The sequence below is a fragment of the Salmo salar genome, chromosome 01, assembly GCF_965601325.2.
Source record: "Salmo salar chromosome 01, fSalSal1, whole genome shotgun sequence".
NCBI classification, from domain to species: Eukaryota; Metazoa; Chordata; class Actinopteri; order Salmoniformes; family Salmonidae; genus Salmo; species Salmo salar.
The window spans coordinates 17,101,220-17,121,019 of NC_138291.1; the positions used below are offsets into that span (position 1 = coordinate 17,101,220).

Here is a 19,800-nt window from a genome sequence, read left to right on the forward strand (position 1 = left end):
GCAGCTGAAAACTGTTGTCCTGATTAAAGAGCATTAAAACTGTCCTTCTTTAGACTAGTTGAGTATCTGGGGCATCAGCATTTGTGGGTTCGATTACAGGCTCAAAATGGCCAGAAACAAAGAACTTTCTTCTGAAACTCGTCAGTCTATTCTTGTTCTGAGAAATGAAGGCTATTCCATGTGAGAAATTGCCAAGAAACTGAAGATCTCGTACAACACTGTGTACTACTCCCTTCACAGAACAGGGCAAACTGGCTCTAACCAGAATAGAAAGAGGATTGGGAGACCCCTGTGCACAATTGAGCAAGAGGACAAGTACATTAGAGTGTCTAGCTTGAGAAACATACGCCCTACAAGTCCTCAACTGGCAGCTTCATTAAATAGTACCCGCAAAACACCAGTCTCAACGTCAAAAATTAAGAGGCGACTCCGGGATGCTGGCATTCTAGACAGAGTTGCAAAGAAAAAGCCATATCTCAGACTGGCCAATAAAAAGAAAAGATTAAGATGGGCAAAAGAGCACAGACACTGGACAGAGGAAGATTGGAAAAAATGTGTTATGGACAGACTAATCTAAGTGTGAGATGTTCGGATCACAAAGAACATTCGTGAGACGCAGAAAAAATTAAAAGATGCTGGAGGAGTGCTTGACGCCATCTGTCAAGCATGGTGGAAGCAATGTGATGGTCTGGGGGTGCTTTGGTGGTGGTAAAGTGGGAGATTTGTACAGGGTTAAAGGGATCTTGAAGAAGGAAGGCTATCACTCCATTTTGCAACGCCATGCCATACCCTGTGGACGGTTGTGATACAGCCTGGATTCGAAACAGGGTGTCTGCAGTGACGCCTCCAGCACTGAGATGCAATGCCTTAGACCGCTGCACCACCCGGGAGCCCCAGGACTAATATGGACTTGGTCTTTAACCAAATAGGGATATATTCTGTATACCACCCCTACCTTGTCACAACACAACTGATTGGCTCAAACGCATTCAGGAAAGAAATTAACAAGCACACCTGTTAATTGAAATGCATTCCAGGTGACTAACTCCTGAAGCTGGTTGAGAGAATGTTAAGAGTGTGCAAAGCTGTCATCAAGGCAAAGGGTGGCTACTTCAAATATAACATACATTTTGATTTGTTTAACACTTTTTTGGTTACTACATGATTCCATATTCACTGTAAAATTTACACCAGTTGAGTTCAGCGCATGTAAGCAACTTTTTCTTAATTTGATTTGATTCATCAAAGTCCTCTGGTGAATCTGACTGCTAGACCTGCTAATAATAACCTAGGAATCCTCCACAGGGTCTGTGTCTCTCCTGACTGTCTGTACCCATTACAGCAGGATGGGCAACACCAGTCCTCGGAGGCCAGAGTGGTCACACCTTTTCCGCATCCCTAGCAAACACATCTGATTAAACTAATTGCATTAATCAAGCCCCTGAGGACTGGAGTTTCCCACCCCTACACTACACTCATCCCTATGAGCAAAGGATATTGAAAAGACGTCTTTTTGGTTGAAAATACGTATGATGTATTTTAACATCTTGTGCTCACTGGAATAGTAATAGGACCAGTATATTCTTTGATGGAGTAGACAGATCAGTTATAGTCACTAATAATGTTGACCATTTCAAATAATAGTAGATTGTAAACACATTGCATCAACTTTACATCCAGTGTGGTGACTGTGGTCTGTGTCAAAAACATTTCAACCTCATGACTTCAATGGTCAAATAAAGAAAAGATAGTAGGATAGAATGGTACTGAGAGGAAATGAATAACCACAACCTTAACCGAGACTGACAGTCACGACCATATACCACACATCAGCCTCCTCATTAATACTATACACCTCTAACTCTATCAATAAAATACATCCCTATCTTACTCCTCTTCTATCACCATCAACGGTATATTATCTGTCCCTTAAATGTCTTCCAACCCGCAAACCCACGTCAATATTGGTCCCACAGCACCACAGATCAATATAGAGATGGATTAATATAAATTTAGAGATCTCCTCCAATGCTTTCACCATCCACGTAATCAATGGCTGGTTAAGGCTAGCAAGGGATACATCTCGGTTAATGGGTTTCAACCCATCAGGAGTAACTTTAATAAATGTGTCAGATGAGGTAACTAAGGGTCACAAGGCCCGCTCACACACGCACGAATGCAAACACGCACACACATCAGTCATGAGACAGTGACTAGGCTCTTTGATCAGATTGACAACCATGTTGATACAGTGCCCATCCCAGTCACCCAGCTGGCTGTGGGCAGAGTGTATTATAGTATTTACTAGGGTGTATATTCATCTACCATTGTTGATGGATCAAATGTGACATGTGATTATAACTTTGTCACCAAGCCACATGCCATCACAGGGACAGCACACAGTCGTCAAAGCTTGTGGAAAATAATTCCCATGCATTCATTACAACTGGCAAATACATTTTACATTTTCCATTTTGAGCTTTTTCACAATATGAAGACCAAATAAATGTTGAATATATTTCAGTACTAGCAGCCCACCTGATTCAAATGTTTCACTAATCCACAAGCACAGTGTCACGCCCTGACCATAGAGAGCCTTTTTATTCTCTATTTTGGTTTGGTCGGGGTGTGACTGGGGGGGTGTTCTAGTCTAGGTTATTTATTTCTATGTTGGCCTGGTATGGTCCCCAATCAGGGGCAGCTGTTTATCGTTGTCTCTGATTGGGGATCATATTTAGGCAGCCATTTCCCCATTGTGTTTTGTGGGATCTTGTTTCTTTGTAGTTGCCTATGAGCGTCACGTATCGTTTAGGCTTTGTTGTTTTGTGCGGTTCACTTAAATAAAATATGTGGAACCCAGATCACGCTGCACGTTGGTCGGAGTATGCTTCCAGTTCGTACGACGAGCGTGACACACAGTTACAATAGGTGGAATGGAAGGGCTCGAGGTCAGGTTTGGGAAACACCGATCTATCACAAACCTCACCACATCATAAACTCACACGCCGTTCACACTGTCACCAAACCACTCATCATTCACCATCATTGACACCTTCATTCTACCATCATTGACACCATCATTCCACCATCCTTGACACAATCATTCCACCATCATTAGCACATCATTCCACCATCATTGACACCATCATGCCACAATCATTGGCACACCATTCCACTATCATTGACACCATCATTCCACCATCATTGACACCATCATTCCACCATCATTGACGCAGCATTCAACCATCATTCCACCATCATTAACACCACCATTCCACCATCATTCCCCATCATTGACACCATCATTCCACCATCATTGACACAGCATTCCACCATAATTTCACAATCATTGACACCATCATTCCAACACCATTGACACCATCATTCCAACATCATTGATAGCATCAGTCACCATCATTCCACCATAATTGACACCATCGTTGACACCATCATTGGCACCATCAATGACACCATCATTGACACCGTCATGCCACCATCCTTAACGCCATCATTCCACCATTATTAATACCATTTTTTTTATCTGTGATGTGCTAGATGTATTGTTAAAGATTGATGTAAAAAGATCCACTGGGGCTGATATGCTTGATCCATTGTTGCTGCAGCTCTCTGGCCCCCTGATTGTTGAATCTTTCGCACATATGTTTTACCTGACGATTATATCTGGTACTATCCCCAAGGTTTGGAAGGCGGCCCATGTACTCCCCCTTCACAAAGGTGGTGACCTCTGTGACCTAAATAATTACCGCCCTATTTCTAAACTTTCTTGCCTAGCTAAAATATTAGAATTCTTGATTAATTTTCAGCTAAGATCTTTCTAATCTTTGAATGTATTCTAAATGTGCATCAGTCAGGTTTTAGACCAATTTATAGCTATATCTTTGCTGCATCCCTAATTATAAATAATGTGGTTAACTGTATGGACAAAAGGCAACATTGTGCTGCCTCTTCATTGACCTGTCAAAGGCTTTCGATACTGTTGATCACTCACTGCTTATTCAGAGGCTTTCCAAAATTAGCCTAGACCTGGCTGCATGTAACTGGTTTAAAAATTACTTGACAGATATACCTCAATGTGTATCTACTAATGGTGTTAAATCAGGTTTCCTGGATATTACGAAAGGTGTCCCGCAGGGGTCAATTCTGGGTCCTGTATTTTTTACAGTTTACATTAAAAACATTGTATGCCGATGATACTGTTGTGTAGGCAATTGCCCCCACAGTTGACCAGGCTCTATCTGAACTACAGCCTGCCTTCATTGTATTACAGAAAAACTTTATTGACCTGAAATTAGTATTGAATGCAGGTAAAACTAAGTATATATTGTTCTTTAGAGCGCATGAAAATAACAATGATGATTTAAGCAAATGTACTTTAGATCGTGTTCCTGCTTACAAATATCTGGGCATCTGGAGAGATGAAAAGCTGTCTTTTAAACATAAGAATGAGTGTGAGTTTTTGTCACAAGCCAGCTCGTGGGAAGTGACAAAGAGTTCTTACAAGACCAAGGCACAAATAATAATATAATAATAATCAATAATTTTGCTTTTTATTTAACCATCTTACATATAAAACCTTATTTGCTCATTGAAAATTGTGAACAACTCATCACAGGTTAATGAGAAGGTTGTGCCTGAAAGGATGCACATAACTCTACAATGTTGGGTTGTATTGGAGAGAGTCGGGGCTAGGGGGCAGTATTTGCACGGCCGGATAAAAAAACGTACCCGATTTAATCTGGTTACTACTCCTGCCCAGGAACTAGAATATGCATATAATTAGTAGGTTTGGATAGAAAACACTCTAAAGTTTCTAAAACTGTTTGAATGGTGTCTGTGAGTATAACAGAACTCATATGGCAGGCCAAAACCTGAGAAGATTCCATGCAGGAAGTGGAAATCTGATTTGTGGAATCACCTTCAACACTTTGCCTATGAAACACACCGTGAGTTAGGATTCATTTAGCACTTCCTAATGCTTCCACTAGATGTTAACAGTCTTTACAAAGTGGTTTGAGTCTTCTCCGGTAAAAACTGACCGAAAGAGAGGCTTGGAAAGTTGGTCATAGAGGGAGGGCCATTACTACTATGACGCGGGCGCCCATGGGTACCCTTTCATTCCGAAACATTTAGTAAGACAATGCAATCGTCCGCCTTGAATATTATTGAAGCTCTGATTGAAAAAGGCCCTAAAGATTTATGTTATACAACGTTTGACATGTTTGAACGAACGTAAATATATATTTTTTGCACATTCGTGACGACAAGTCCCGTGCGCCTCGTACATTATGAGTAGCCTTCGGAACGCGCTAACAAGAAGGAGCTATTGGGACATAAATTATCAACTTTTTCGAACAAAACTACATTTGTTGTGGACCTGGGATTCCTGGAAGTGCCTTCTGATGAAGATAATCAAAGGTAAGGGAATATTTACAGTATATTTGATTTTAGATGGTTCCAAGATGGCGCTAACCTGTATCGCCTAGCCTATTTTTCTGAGCATAGGACCTCGTTTATTGCAAAGTGTGATTTCCCAGTAAAGTTATTTTTAAATCTGGCAATGCGGTTGCATTCACGAGATGTTAATCTATAATTCTTTGAATGACAATATTACATTTTAACAATGTTTTCGAATAGTAATTTTGTAAATTGTAGCGCTGGTTCACCGGAAGCATTTGAGGGAAAATATTTTCTGAACGTCACGCGCCGATGTAAAATGCTGTTTTTATATATAAATATGAACTTTATCGAACAAAAAATGCATGTATTGTGTAACATGATGTCCTAAGGAGTGTCATCTGATGAAGATTGTCAAAGGTTAGTGCTGCATTTAGCTGTGTTTTGGGTATTTGTGATGCATGCTAGTTGCTTTAAAAATGGCAGTGTGATTATTTTTGGCTGGGTACTCTCCTAACATAATCTAATGTTTTGCGTTCGCTGTAAAGCCTTTTTGAAATCGGACAACGTGGTTCGATTCAGGAAAGGTGTATCTATAAAATGGTGTAAAATAGTCATATGTTTGAGAAATTGAAGTTATAGCATTTATGAGGTATTTGTATTTCGCGCGACGCGATTCCACTGGCTGTTGACTAGGGTGGGACGCAAGCGTCCCGGGTTCCCAGACAGGTTAAATCATTTTCCACACACAGTCTGTGCCTGTATTTAGTTTTCATGGTAGTGAGGGCCGAGAATCCACTCTCACATAGGTACGTGGTTGCAAAGGGCATCAGTATCTTAACAGAGCGATTTGCCAAGGCAGGATAATCTGAGAGCAGCCCAATCCAGAAATCTGGCAGTACTTCTGATCAAATAAAATTTTCTCAGAACCGCTTTTTGAAATTTTGATGAGGCTCTCTTGTTCAGATATCAGTAAGTGGACTGGAGGCAGGGCATGAAAGGGATAATACATCCAGTTGTTTGTGTCATCCGTTTCGGGAAAGTACCTACATAATTGTGCACCCAACTCACTCAGGTGCTTCGCTATATCACATTTGACATTTTCCATAAGCTTGAGTTCATTTGCACACCAAAAAAATCATACAATGATGGAAAGAACTGTGTGTTGTCCTTGTTAATGCAGACAGAGAAGAGCTCCAACTTCTTAATCATAGCCTCAATTTTGTCCCACACATTGAATATAGTTGCTGACAGTCCCTATAATCCTAGATTCAGATCATTCAGGTGAGAAAAAAACATCACCCAGATAGGCCAGTCGTATGAGAAACTCGTCATCATGCAAGCGGTCAGACAAGTGAAAATTATGGTCAGTAAAGAAAACTTTAAGCTCGTCTCTCAACTAAAAAAACGTGTCAATACTTTGCCCCTTGATAACCACCAGTTGTAAAAGCGTTACATGGTCGCTGCCTATATCATTGCATAATGCAGAAAATACACAAGAGTGCCTTGCTTTAACAAAGTTAACCATTTTCACTGTAGTGTCCAAAATGTCTTTCAAGCTGTCAGGCATTCCCTTGGCAGCAAGAGCCTCTCTGTGGATGCTGCAGTGTACCCAAGTGGCGTCGGGAGCAACTGCTTGCACACGCGTTACCTCTCCACTATGTGTCCCTGTCATGGCTTTTGCGCCATCAGTATAGATGCCAACATGAGCAGCAGCTACGTTTGGCTACATATGGACCGTTAGTGGAATTCCTGCGAGAGAGTAACGGTTAATGTGATTGGATGTTCATTATTTGACTAGGCTACCTGTATTTGACATTGTGTTGTTATTTCGCTGAACACAAGATGGTTTAAATGAATTTTTGTCAGTGAAATGAGGCTACTCAGGCGAGAAGAAAAACTCACCCAAATGTATAGCCCTGTTGGAAAATATAAATGGACTGTTTGAAAATGTGAAGAAAAAAATGTGAATCCCATTTTTATTTGGCGTACCCCCAATGGTATTGTGCGTACCCCTGGGAATACCTGCTCTACATAGACATGTCTTATATGTGCAGAAAGCTTAAATTCTTGTTAATCTCACTGCAGTGTCCAATTTACAGTAGCTATTATTATTCCACTATCATTAACGCCATCAGGCGCATTTCATCCATCACTAAAAGTTGATGAAACTAGATCCCCTACATACTGGTCTTTAGGAGGAGGAAAATAACTGTCAGGGGAGGTTATCTTCTGCTCTGTTTAACCAATCCAGTAAATGTGGAGGAGGAGTAGATGCAGGCTCTTTTTCCCCTGAAATCTGGAACATCCGGTTGTTAGAGACTAGTCAGAGGCTATATAATTATACACTGTCTTATACAGATGTAGGATCTTCATTTTATCACCCTGTTGCAGGCAAACTTTTCTGCAATTCAGGAACTTTTAGACTTCTAGTGTATTTGAGGTTTCTGACTTGAATTTCCCTTACGAAAAATGTATCAACCCCTACAAAAATGTCCATTAATTATAATCCACATAATAATTCACATTTCTTGTTGCCTCAGGATTATTTTCCTGCTGTAGCAAACTGGCTCAAATTAAGATCCTACATCTGTATTTAATAATAATAGCATAACACACCTGACTCAGACCTGCAGTGATGCTGTGAAAGGCAGCTGCAGAGTTGATGTGATGTGACACCCGTGATGTGGCAGACAAAGAACACCCCTGTCAGGAATTGAGGGGGAATGGACACAAAGTCCTCACCCACCGCCGTTTCCCCTCCAAACACATCTTTTCGCGTGTCATCCTGTTCAGCTCCTGTTTTATCCAACAAGGAAGAGCCACTTAGGAGAAAAGAAGAACAACGTTTTTTTTCTTCAGGGAACTGTCTGTCATTATCTGCTTTTCAAGGGAGATTCAGGACTCTTCTCAGTAGGTTGTGTAAACGGGGTGGTGTTCCATAAGGCACAACGTAATGAAAATGAGCGTTCTTATTGGATGAGTTAATGTTGCATGTCCCTAGTACAGTGTTTTAAAACGTTTTCTTCCATTTCGTGCCTATTGAACACGACCCAGGACACAACTTGTTGGAATGGGTTCTCAATTGGGGCTCTGCGTATTATAGGCATATGCAAAACATAGTGATTTTTAATTTTATTTCTCCCTCAATTCATCCGAGATTTGTAAAACGTATCCAGTATGGCATCCATATTTATGTGATATATTTTTTTTTAACCTTTATTTAACTAGGCAAGTCAGTTAAGAACAAATTCTTATTTACAATGACGGCCTAGGAACAGTGGGTTAACTGCCTTGTTCAGGGGCAGAACGACAGATTTGTACCTTGTCACCTCGGGGATATTAGGAATGCAGTTTGATGACTTTCTAATAGGGATCCCTTTAGTCTTAATGGGTTCTTTTTTCTCAAGCTGAGTGGCTGCCTTCTACTGCCGGTAGTTGTACTATACAACTGATCCACAACTATACGGGAGGGTTTCCAACAACTGTACAACTGTTACAAACTAGCGTAACATACACCATGTCACTGACATAACTCCAGAGTAGAACCTATCTTGGTCCTCTATCTGATGCTGAGGACCGTTCAAACGGTTGCACAGAAGAACAACAGAGAGCTGATCAAGAGCTAATTTCACAGTTTCCTCAAATCTGTGTCGTGCCGGATGGGGAGAGCTTTGAATTATTTTGCCCCCAGGTCTGAGGAGGCCGCATCTAATTGTCTTGAAATCCCTTTAAAATCACATTTACACACTCCTCTCTCTTTCTCTCTCTTTTACACACACACACACACACACACACACACACACACACACACACACACACACACACACACACACACACACACACACACACACACACACACACACACACACACACACACACACACACACACACACACACACACACACACACATAGGCGAGCATGGAGGCATGCACACGCACACACACAGGCGAGAAAACATGCACACACACACCAGCCAGGTCACCCGTGATACAAGTCAGTATTCGACATCCATCCAGGTCTGATGACAATCGGCCACTAGGGGCAACAGTGACCGATGTTACCTTCAAGTAGGGTTTGGTTTTGTAAGCATCTGCCTCTGATATCAAAGGTCACACGTTCGAATCCAGCAATAGAAAGTTGTTTATGAGATTTTTGTTTTCAGCCTATCCCAAACCTTAACCCTTACCATAACCACTCTGAGTTAATGCCTAAACTTGACCCTAACCTTAAAAATGTGAGTAAACATAAACACTTAAAAATGTGACGTTTGAGAAACATGGATGAACGTTAAATTCTGACGTGAGACTGTGAGAGCTAGTTGCGCGCGCGCGCACACACACACACACACACACACACACACACACACACTCTCTCTCTTTATCTCTTTCTCTTTCTCTGTGTCTAATCAGAAGACGCAGACTAAGTGGAGAAAACCCTTTCCCTGAGACGATATTATCCGTCTACTGGGTTTCACCCTGGGTCGTCTGTGCACCGTAAAGCTGTAGAAGCCCACTGAGCTAAAGGCTAAGCATTTGCTTAGGGAGCTAATGCAAGCCTAATTTGAAACACAGCATATATATGGAGTATCTTCTGAGAAAAGTAAAAGGCTAATTTGATTGAGTAGATTTCCATTGTGCTCTGAAACCTCTAGATATAATGAAGTTTGACCGATAGCAGCTCCAGTCAATGTGTAGCTTTGAACCTGACCTCCTGAGTCCCTCTGTGCCTTCACCTCTCTCTGGAAAGCGCAATATTCACCCCCCGATTAGCCTTTATCTCCCACGGGGCAGCTAGCCATGTACAGCTTAAGCCTATAATCAGTTGAAAGCTAATCCTGATTGACTCCTTTGAACAAACCCAAATTGATATTGACTGATATTCAAAGAAAAACACCTCCATCAAACCACTGTTCAACCAGGTATGGAATAAGCCTTTAAAATAATCTCGGTAACCAGGTATAGATTACATTTATAATAAAAGCAAATTAAAAAGACAGAAATTAAACTGACCCCGATTAACCCAATATCGGCTTTAGTAAGGAAAATGGTATAATTTCTAAAAGACACCATGTCCATCAAAATGCAGACAATTCTGATTCTAAGTCAAATGAATGACAGAGGAACAATAACTACAGATGTGGGATCTTAATTTGAACCAGTTTTGAAACCTCAAATACACTACAGGTTTTACATTTCCTGCATTGCAGGAAAGTTCTCCTGCAACAGGGTGATCAAATTAAGATCCTACATCTGTGTAGGACCCTGAGCACCTCACTAGCACTCTTATATTGAATTTGTTCATTTAGGGTTGGTGCAGTAAGGCTTGTATGTTAACCCACTGCACTGCTAACTGTCTAGGGCTTTCCTCTCATTCACAGCACCAGAATAGCTCTAGGCAGTAAATATAATTCTAGTAGAGTGGGGTAAATTGAGCCAAAGAAGTAAGTTGAGTCACCCTTGTTTCTAGGAAACCATACACAAAATTAATAATTTGGCCAAATCTTTTTTGAAATAGGTCATAATTGCATGGAGTCTGTGAAGGAAGAAACCACATGGAAAAAGAGTGGTAAGCAAGTTAGGCCCAAAAAAACGGACTTTCACCAAATCAAATGAATGTATTGTGTTAGAGGTTTCGTGATGCTTGTATCTAAACCAAAGTAGAAAATTGTAAGATTGTTCTATACGTCAGTTGGGGTCTCTATACGCTTCAATATGAGGTCTTAAACCTAGCATGAAAAAGCATCCTTGTAGCTGTGTGGGCTAATATATTCAAAAGGTTTGCCTTGGGGTAAGGTGAGACAATTTAAGTATTTCATTCAGTATAGAAATTTATAGTCGGCTTAACTTACCCTGTCCAGCAGCTCAACTTACCCCAAGGCAAACAAAAAAGTGCCAAGAGACCACTTTTTTTGGACAAGCTATGTTTTCAAAACTGTAATGTCTACATGAATTCATATTATTTCCAGGGATACACAACATCCTGAAATATATGTAGATGTTTGTTAGAAAGAACACTGTATTGCCCTTGACGGAGTAATGCTGAATGTATAAAAGAGCGCAACTTACCCCACTCTCCCCTACTGTGAACAAATGATTTATGGACTACAGCTGTAGATAGCCCCTCATTAAGTGGTGGTCCATTGACAGAACACACAAAGTGAGTCCTGGAAAGCAACAGAAACTGCCCCCGGGCTTTAGCCTAAGTCATGAGCAGCCATGTGGTTAGTTCTCTGCCGTCATCAGATCATCAACAGGAAATGTCTTTGCAGACAGTATTTTGCACCGAAAGCATAAAGATTTAACCTTCTCCCTGGGGTGTTAACTGTGGAAAATAATAGTCTTGCATCGTCTTGGTGGAGATGAATCGATTTAAAGACCAGGGGATCAATAGGAGGATAATGAGAGTGATGGGAGAAATATGCTCCTGTCATGGGTCAGGACTTTAACTGTGCCACGAGCACCGAGAATAGAGAGAAAGAGCACAGGAAGAGAGTGAAAGAGCACAGAAGAGAGCGAAAGAGCACAGAAGAGAGCGAAAGAGCACAGAAAGAGAGAGAGAGCACAGAAAGAGAGAGAGAGCACAGAAAGAGAGAGAGAGCACAGAAAGAGAGAGTGAGCACAGAAAGAGAGAGTGAGCACAGAAAGAGAGAGAACACAAAGAGAAAGAGAGCATATAAAGAGAGAGCACAGAGAGAGAGAGCGAGATCACAGAAAGAGAGAGAGCACAGAGAGAGAGATCACAGAAAGAGAGAGCGAACACAGAACAGAAAGAGCACAGAAAGAGAGAGAGAGCACAGAAAGAGAGAGAGAACAGAAAGAGAGAGCACAGAAAGAGAGAGAGAGCACAGAAAGAGAGAGAGAGCACAAAGAGAAAGAGAGCACAGAAAGAGAGAGAGAGCACAAAGAGAAAGAGAGCACAGAAAGAGAGAGAGAACACAAGGAGAAAGAGGGCACAGAAAGAGAGCACAGAAAGAGAGAGAGAACGCAGAGAGAGAGAGCACAGAAAGAGAGCACAGAAAGAGAGAGAGAGAACGCAGAGAGAGAGAGCACAGAAAGAGAGCACAGAAAGAGAGAGAGCACAGAAAGAGAAAGAGAGCACAGAAAGAGAGAGAGCACAGAAAGAGAAAGAGAGCACAGAAAGAGAGAGAGAACACAGAGAGAGCACAGAAAGAGAAAGAGCGCACAGAAAGAGAGAGAGAACACATAAAGAGAAAGAGAGCACAGAAAGAGAGAGAGAACACAAAGAGAGAGAGAACACAGAAAGAGAGTCGAGGAAGAGAGAGAGCACAGAAAGAGAGAGAACAGAGAAAGAGAGAGGGAACACAGAAAGAGAGAGAGAACACAGAAAGAGAAAGAGAACACAGAAAGAGAAAGAGAACACAGAAAGAGAGAACACAAAGAGAGAGAGAACACAAAGAGAGAGAGAACACAGAAAGAGAAAGAGAACACAGAAAGAGAGAAACACATAAAGAGAGAGAGAACACAGAAAGAGAAAGAGAACACAGAAAGAGAAAGAGAACACAGAAAGAGAGAACACAAAGAGAGAGAGAACACAAAGAGAGAGAGAACACAAAGAGAGAGAGAACACAAAGAGAGAGAGAACACAGAAAGAGAAAGAGAACACAGAAAGAGAGAAACACATAAAGAGAGAGAGAACACAGAGAGAGAGAAACACATAAAGAGAGAGAGAAACACAGAAAGAGAGAGAGCACAGAAAGAGAAAGAGAGCACAGAAAGAGAGAGAGAACACAGAGAGAGCACAGAAAGAGAAAGAGCGCACAGAAAGAGAGAGAGAACACATAAAGAGAAAGAGAGCACAGAAAGAGAGAGAGAACACAAAGAGAGAGAGAACACAGAAAGAGAGTCGAGGAAGAGAGAGAGCACAGAAAGAGAGAGAACAGAGAAAGAGAGAGGGAAGACAGAAAGAGAGAGAGAACACAGAAAGAGAGAACACAAAGAGAGAGAGAACACAAAGAGAGAGAGAACACAGAAAGAGAAAGAGAACACAGAAAGAGAGAAACACATAAAGAGAGAGAGAGCACAGAAAGAGAAAGAGAACACAGAAAGAGAGAAACACATAAAGAGAAAGAGAACACAGAAAGAGAAAGAGAACACAGAAAGAGAGAACACAAAGAGAGAGAGAACACAAAGAGAAAGAGAACACAGAAAGAGAGAAACACATAAAGAGAGAGAGAACACAGAAAGAGAAAGAGAACACAGAAAGAGAGAAACACATAAAGAGAGAGAGAACACAGAAAGAGAAAGAGAACACAGAAAGAGAGAACACAGAGAGAGAGAGAACACATAAAGAGAGAGAGAACACAGAAAGAGAGAAACACATAAAGAGAGAGAGAACACAGAGAGAGAGAAACACATAAAGAGAGAGAGAACACAGAAAGAAAAATAGAGCAAATAAAAGAGAAAGAGTGCTCAGATTAAGCAGTGACTGTGTACCAGCAGTTACTCTTGTACACATCGCGAATCTCCACGAAGAATATACCATACAACACAATTAAATCGTTATCAAGTTAAAATATTGCCATGTAATTTCACATTCTAACTTGATGAATAAAATCCAAAGTAATAGTATTTTCTTCTCCTTAGCAATTTATTGTCCTCTCCTTATGTCTTGATATTGCATCAAATAAATCAGTCTTATCTCCCAAATTGTTGCTCACTTACTGTGTGGTTTTTATTTTCCTTTTTAACTCATTTGTTTCAGTGGCATTCTACATGCTTTACCTGTAAATGACAGTGGGAAAACTCCTCCATACTTCAGCAAGAACCCAGAGAGAAATTCTACATTGCTCAAACTGATAACTAACTAACCCTAAAAACACATGCCACCCTATAAATAAACCAGCCACCAGAAGATAAACCAAACTGCACTGAGCTGTTAGGCAACTTCTCAGGTTTAAAACTGAACCTATACTCCTTCAGTGTCCGCCAGGGAAATGTCCCAGCAACAAAATCAAGCCAGGTGAGTTCTCCCCATCCCCACCTTAAGCCAAGTCTGAAGGTCTAAGGTCAGTCTTACCTGAGTACTATAGAGGGGTTTGGGCGCAGGTCCTTTAAGTGACTTTGGTCTACAGTGCAGCAGCTCTAGTTAGTGTCCTGTCTTCTTTCTCAGTGTATTTCATCTATACAGACAGGCTGTTGCTCAGACCTCTTATAGAGGGGCACACCCCTCCCTTTGGTGCTGCCCCCTGCATCCCCCTTTCACTTTCATCACAGAGAGGAGGGGGATGGAGAGAGTGGAACGAGAGAGGGAGGGGTTGGAGACTTAGAAACAGAGAGCTAGTGAGAGAAAGAGGGGTTGGAGACTTAGACAGAAACCTAGTGAAAGAGAGAGGGGTTGGAGAGATGGAGAGAGGGAGAGAAAGGGGGACACTTGAAAGAGAGTGAGAGAGAGATAGAGAGAGACAGCGAGAGAGAGAGGGAAGGAAGGAAGGAAGGAAGGAAGAAGAGGAAGGAAGGAAGGAAGGAAGGAAGGAAGGAAGGAAGGAAGGAAGGAAGGAAGGAAGGAAGGAAGGAAGGAAGGAAGGAAGGAAGGAAGGAAGGAAGGAAGGAAGGAAGGAAGGAAGGAAGGAAGGAAGGAAGCTTATTACATATGATGGACAGGCAGACTTACATTAGTTTGTCAATGCCAACGTATAACCTGCGGTCTCCTACTTCAGCTACCCAACACATTTAGCAATTTTCAAACACCTGAAACAGCTTTTTCCTGCATTATAGAGCTATAATCATTATGCTCAATTCTATATAAAAAATATATGTATATTCTAAGCATACATCTTGAGCTGTCTCTATCCTCCTGACTGGTGAGTCCTTTTTTAAAGCAATGAAATAAGCTTCTGTGCATCTCTGGGTAAAAGATGGAAAGGAATGTGTGTTATTCAGTACATTTAGTTATTGCTTGCTTTTCTGAAGACTACCAACCTTACCAGCAGGCATGTCAACTAAAATAGTTAAATAATCTAGCTACTGATGGTCTGAAATGGATTCTTGGTAGCTAGTCATGAGATTGGGAACCTATCTGGGCTAAAGCTAACTTCATTATATTGCTAGGTGACTAGCAGTATTACAGAGAAACAACAACAACAACATATTTTTTTAAATAAATAAATACATATATATATTTTTTAAAAGGACACCTCTGAGGGGGAACGTGACCCTGTGACCCCTACGAGCCTCTGTGCTTTCCTACTTCCAGATAAAATAATCTTGGTAAAATTGACCTTTTTATAATTATATTAATTGAGTCTATTCTGGAGATGACAAAGCCATAATCATTTCATCTCTCTTCCTCTCATTGTGTTATCTCTAAACCCTGGTCCAAGTCAGTGATCCAGTCCATTAATCGCTCATCCTTATCTGTGCAGCTACTGACGTAGATGTAGCGTTGGTTCATCATTCTAGCCAAAGAACAAAAATCCAACCCAAATGTCAACTTCATTTTCATCATCTCCAGCATTACCCCAACATCAACATATGTGAAAATGGTGCATTTCTATGTTTTGTATTAAAAAAGAAAGAGGAAGATAAGTGTTTCCAATGACATCATCGGTGTGCTACATGTGATTTTAACCAATTATGACGAGGCATTGCCTACTAATTGCCTCCTAATTGTCCACTAATTGGTTGAAGATGTCATTGGAAACACTTGTCTTCCTCTATCTTTTTTTTACTACAAACATAGAAATGGGCTGTTTTCACATATATTGATGTTGGGGGTGGTGCTAATTTCCCTTTAAGTACGTTAGACGCAAACAGATCCTCTCATTGGGATATACACTGAGTGTTTCCATGACATAGACTGACCAGGTGAATCCAGGGGAAAGCTATGATCCCTTAATGATGTCACCTGTTAAATCCACTACAATCAATGTAGATGAAGGGGAGGAGAAAGAAAGATTTTTAAGCCTTGAGACATGGATTGTGTAGGTGTGCCATTCAGAGAGTGAATGGAAAAAACTAATATTTAAGTACCTTTAAATGGGGTATGGTAGTAGGTGCCAGGCGCACCAGTTTGAGTGTAGAAGAACTGTACCGCTGCTGGATTTTTCACCTAAACAGTTTCCCGTGTGTATCAAGAATGGTCCACCACCCAAAGGACATCCAGCCAACTTGACACAACCGTGGGAAGCATTGGAGTCAATATGAGCCAGCATCGCTGTTGAACGCTTTCGACACCTTGAAGTGTCCATGCCCAGACGAACTGAGGCTGTTCTGAGGGCAAAAGGGGGTGCAACTCAACATTAGGAAGGTGATCTTAAAGTTCTGGAGTTTTTCCTTAGGGAGCATTACAGTCAACAGAGCCACAAATAAAGATTTCTGTATGTCTCACAGTCCTAAGGCTTTAATTAAGGCCATTCAATCAAAGTGGTTGTGCTTTCCTGTTTGTACGTGTTCGTGTTTGGTCACTTCACTCCCCACAGGACAAAAATGGTTTAATCAACGTTTTTCCATGTGATTTCAACCCCAAAAGTCTATGTGATGACATTGAATCAACGTGGAAAACTAATTGGATTTATAAAAAGTAATCACTGTAAGCACATTTTGTCTTTTTTCACCCAACTTTTAATCTAAATCCAATGACACGGTGAAATGTTTTGCTGATTTCACATTGAATTCACGTTAGTTGAAGGCGCAAACAAATGTAAATGAAAACTAGACGTTGAACTGACATCTGAACCCAGTTGGTTAACTTTGCATGGTTAAGAAATATTTGTTTTGTTTTTGTTTGGATGAGAACAACCACCTCTAACACACACACAGAACCCCCTCCCCCAGACCCCCTGCCCTCCCTCACACACACACACACAGAACCCCCTCCCCCAGACCCCCTGCCCTCCCTCACACACACACACACAGAACCCCCTCCCCCAGACCCCCTGCCCTCCCTCACACACACACACACAGAACCCCCTCCCCCAGACCCCCTGCCCTCCCTCACACACACACACACAGAACCCCCTCCCCCAGACCCCCTGCCCTCCCTCACACACACACACACAGAACCCCCTCCCCCAGACCCCCTGCCCTCCCTCCCTCACACACACACAGAACCCCCTCCCCCAGACCCCCTGCCCTCCCTCACACACACACACACACAGAACCCCCTCCCCCAGACCCCCTGCCCTCCCTCACACACACACACACACAGAACCCCTCCCCCAGACCCCCTGCCCTCCCTCACACACACACACACACACAGAACCCCCTCCCCCAGACCCCCTGCCCTCCCTCCCTCACACACACACAGAACCCCCTCCCCCAGACCCCCTGCCCTCCCTCACACACACACACACACACAGAACCCCTCCCCCAGACCCCCTGCCCTCCCTCACACACACACACACAGAACCCCCTCCCCCAGACCCCCTGCCCTCCCTCCCTCACACACACACAGAACCCCCTCCCCCAGACCCCCTGCCCTCCCTCCCTCACACACACACACACACAGAACCCCCTCCCCCAGACCCCCTGCCCTCCCTCACACACACACACACACAGAACCCTCTCCCCCAGACCCCCTGCCCTCCCTCACACACACACACACACAGAACCCCCTCCCCCAGACCCCCTGCCCTCACTCACACACACACACACACAGAACCCCCTCCCCCAGACCCCCTGCCCTCCCTCCCTCACACACACACAGAACCCCCTCCCCCAGACCCCCTGCCCTCCCTCACACACACACAGAACCCCCTCCCCCAGACCCTCTGCCCTCCCTCACACACACACACACAGAACCCCCTCCCCCAGACCCCCTGCCCTCCCTCACACACACACACACAGAACCCCCTCCCCCAGACCCCCTGCCCTCCCTCACACACACACACACACACAGAACCCCCTCCCCCAGACCCCCTGCCCTCCCTCACACACACACACACAGAACCCCCTCCCCCAGACCCCCTGCCCTCCCTCCCTCACACACACACAGAACCCCCTCCCCCCCACCCCAGACCCCCTGCCCTCCCTCCCTCACACACACACAGAACCCCCTCCCCCCCAGACCCCCTGCCCTCCCTCCCTCACACACACACAGAACCCCCTCCCCCCCAGACCCCCTGCCCTCCCTCCCTCACACACACACAGAACCCCCTCCCCCAGACCCCCTGCCCTCCCTCACACACACACAGAACCCCCTCTCCCAGACCCCCTGCCCTCCCTCACACACACACAGAACCCCCGCAGACCCCCTGCCCTCCCTCCCTCACACACACACACACAGAACCCCCTCCCCCCCAGACCCCCTGCCCTCCCTCCCTCCCTCACACACACACAGAACCCCCTCCCCCAGACCCCCTGCCCTCCCTCCCTCACACACACACAGAACCCCCTCCCCCAGACCCCCTGCCCTCCCTCCCTCACACACACACAGAACCCCCTCCCCCAGACCCCCTTCCCTCCCTCACACACACACAGAACCCCCTCCCCCAGACCCCCTGCCCTCCCTCCCTCACACACACACAGAACCCCCTCCCCCAGACCCTCTGCCCTCCCTCACACACACACACAGAACCCCCTCCCCCAGACCCCCTGCCCTCCCTCACACACACACACACAGAACCCCCTCCCCCAGACCCCCTGCCCTCCCTCACACACACACACACACACAGAACCCCCTCCCCCAGACCCCCTGCCCTCCCTCACACACACACACACAGAACCCCCTCCCCCAGACCCCCTGCCCTCCCTCCCTCACACACACACAGAACCCCCTCCCCCCCAGACCCCCTGCCCTCCCTCCCTCACACACACACAGAACCCCCTCCCCCCCAGACCCCCTGCCCTCCCTCCCTCACACACACACAGAACCCCCTCCCCCCCAGACCCCCTGCCCTCCCTCCCTCACACACACACAGAACCCCCTCCCCCAGACCCCCTGCCCTCCCTCCCTCACACACACACAGAACCCCCTCCCCCAGACCCCCTGCCCTCCCTCACACACACACACACACAGAACCCCCTCCCCCAGACCCCCTGCCCTCCCTCACACACACACACACACAGAACCCCTCCCCCAGACCCCCTGCCCTCCCTCACACACACACACACACACAGAACCCCCTCCCCCAGACCCCCTGCCCTCCCTCCCTCACACACACACAGAACCCCCTCCCCCAGACCCCCTGCCCTCCCTCACACACACACACACACACAGAACCCCTCCCCCAGACCCCCTGCCCTCCCTCACACACACACACACAGAACCCCCTCCCCCAGACCCCCTGCCCTCCCTCCCTCACACACACACAGAACCCCCTCCCCCAGACCCCCTGCCCTCCCTCCCTCACACACACACACACACAGAACCCCCTCCCCCAGACCCCCTGCCCTCCCTCACACACACACACACACAGAACCATC

General features: G+C 44.5%; 1 protein-coding gene across 2 annotated transcripts in view; it reads right to left on the reverse strand.

Moving 5' to 3' along the window:
• LOC106567684 (prepronociceptin) overlaps positions 1-14,551 on the reverse strand; it is a 38,986-nt gene extending 24,435 nt beyond the window's left edge. Inside the window, exon 1 of one of the 2 annotated variants that reach the window (XM_014137299.3) lies at positions 14,456-14,551. The gene's annotated coding sequence lies outside the window, so the exon portion shown is untranslated. Of the gene's footprint in view, positions 1-11,484; positions 11,868-14,455 lie in introns of those variants that run through there. The other variant, XM_014137452.3, reaches the window with a different exon arrangement.
• Positions 14,552-19,800: the final 5,249 nt, after the last annotated feature.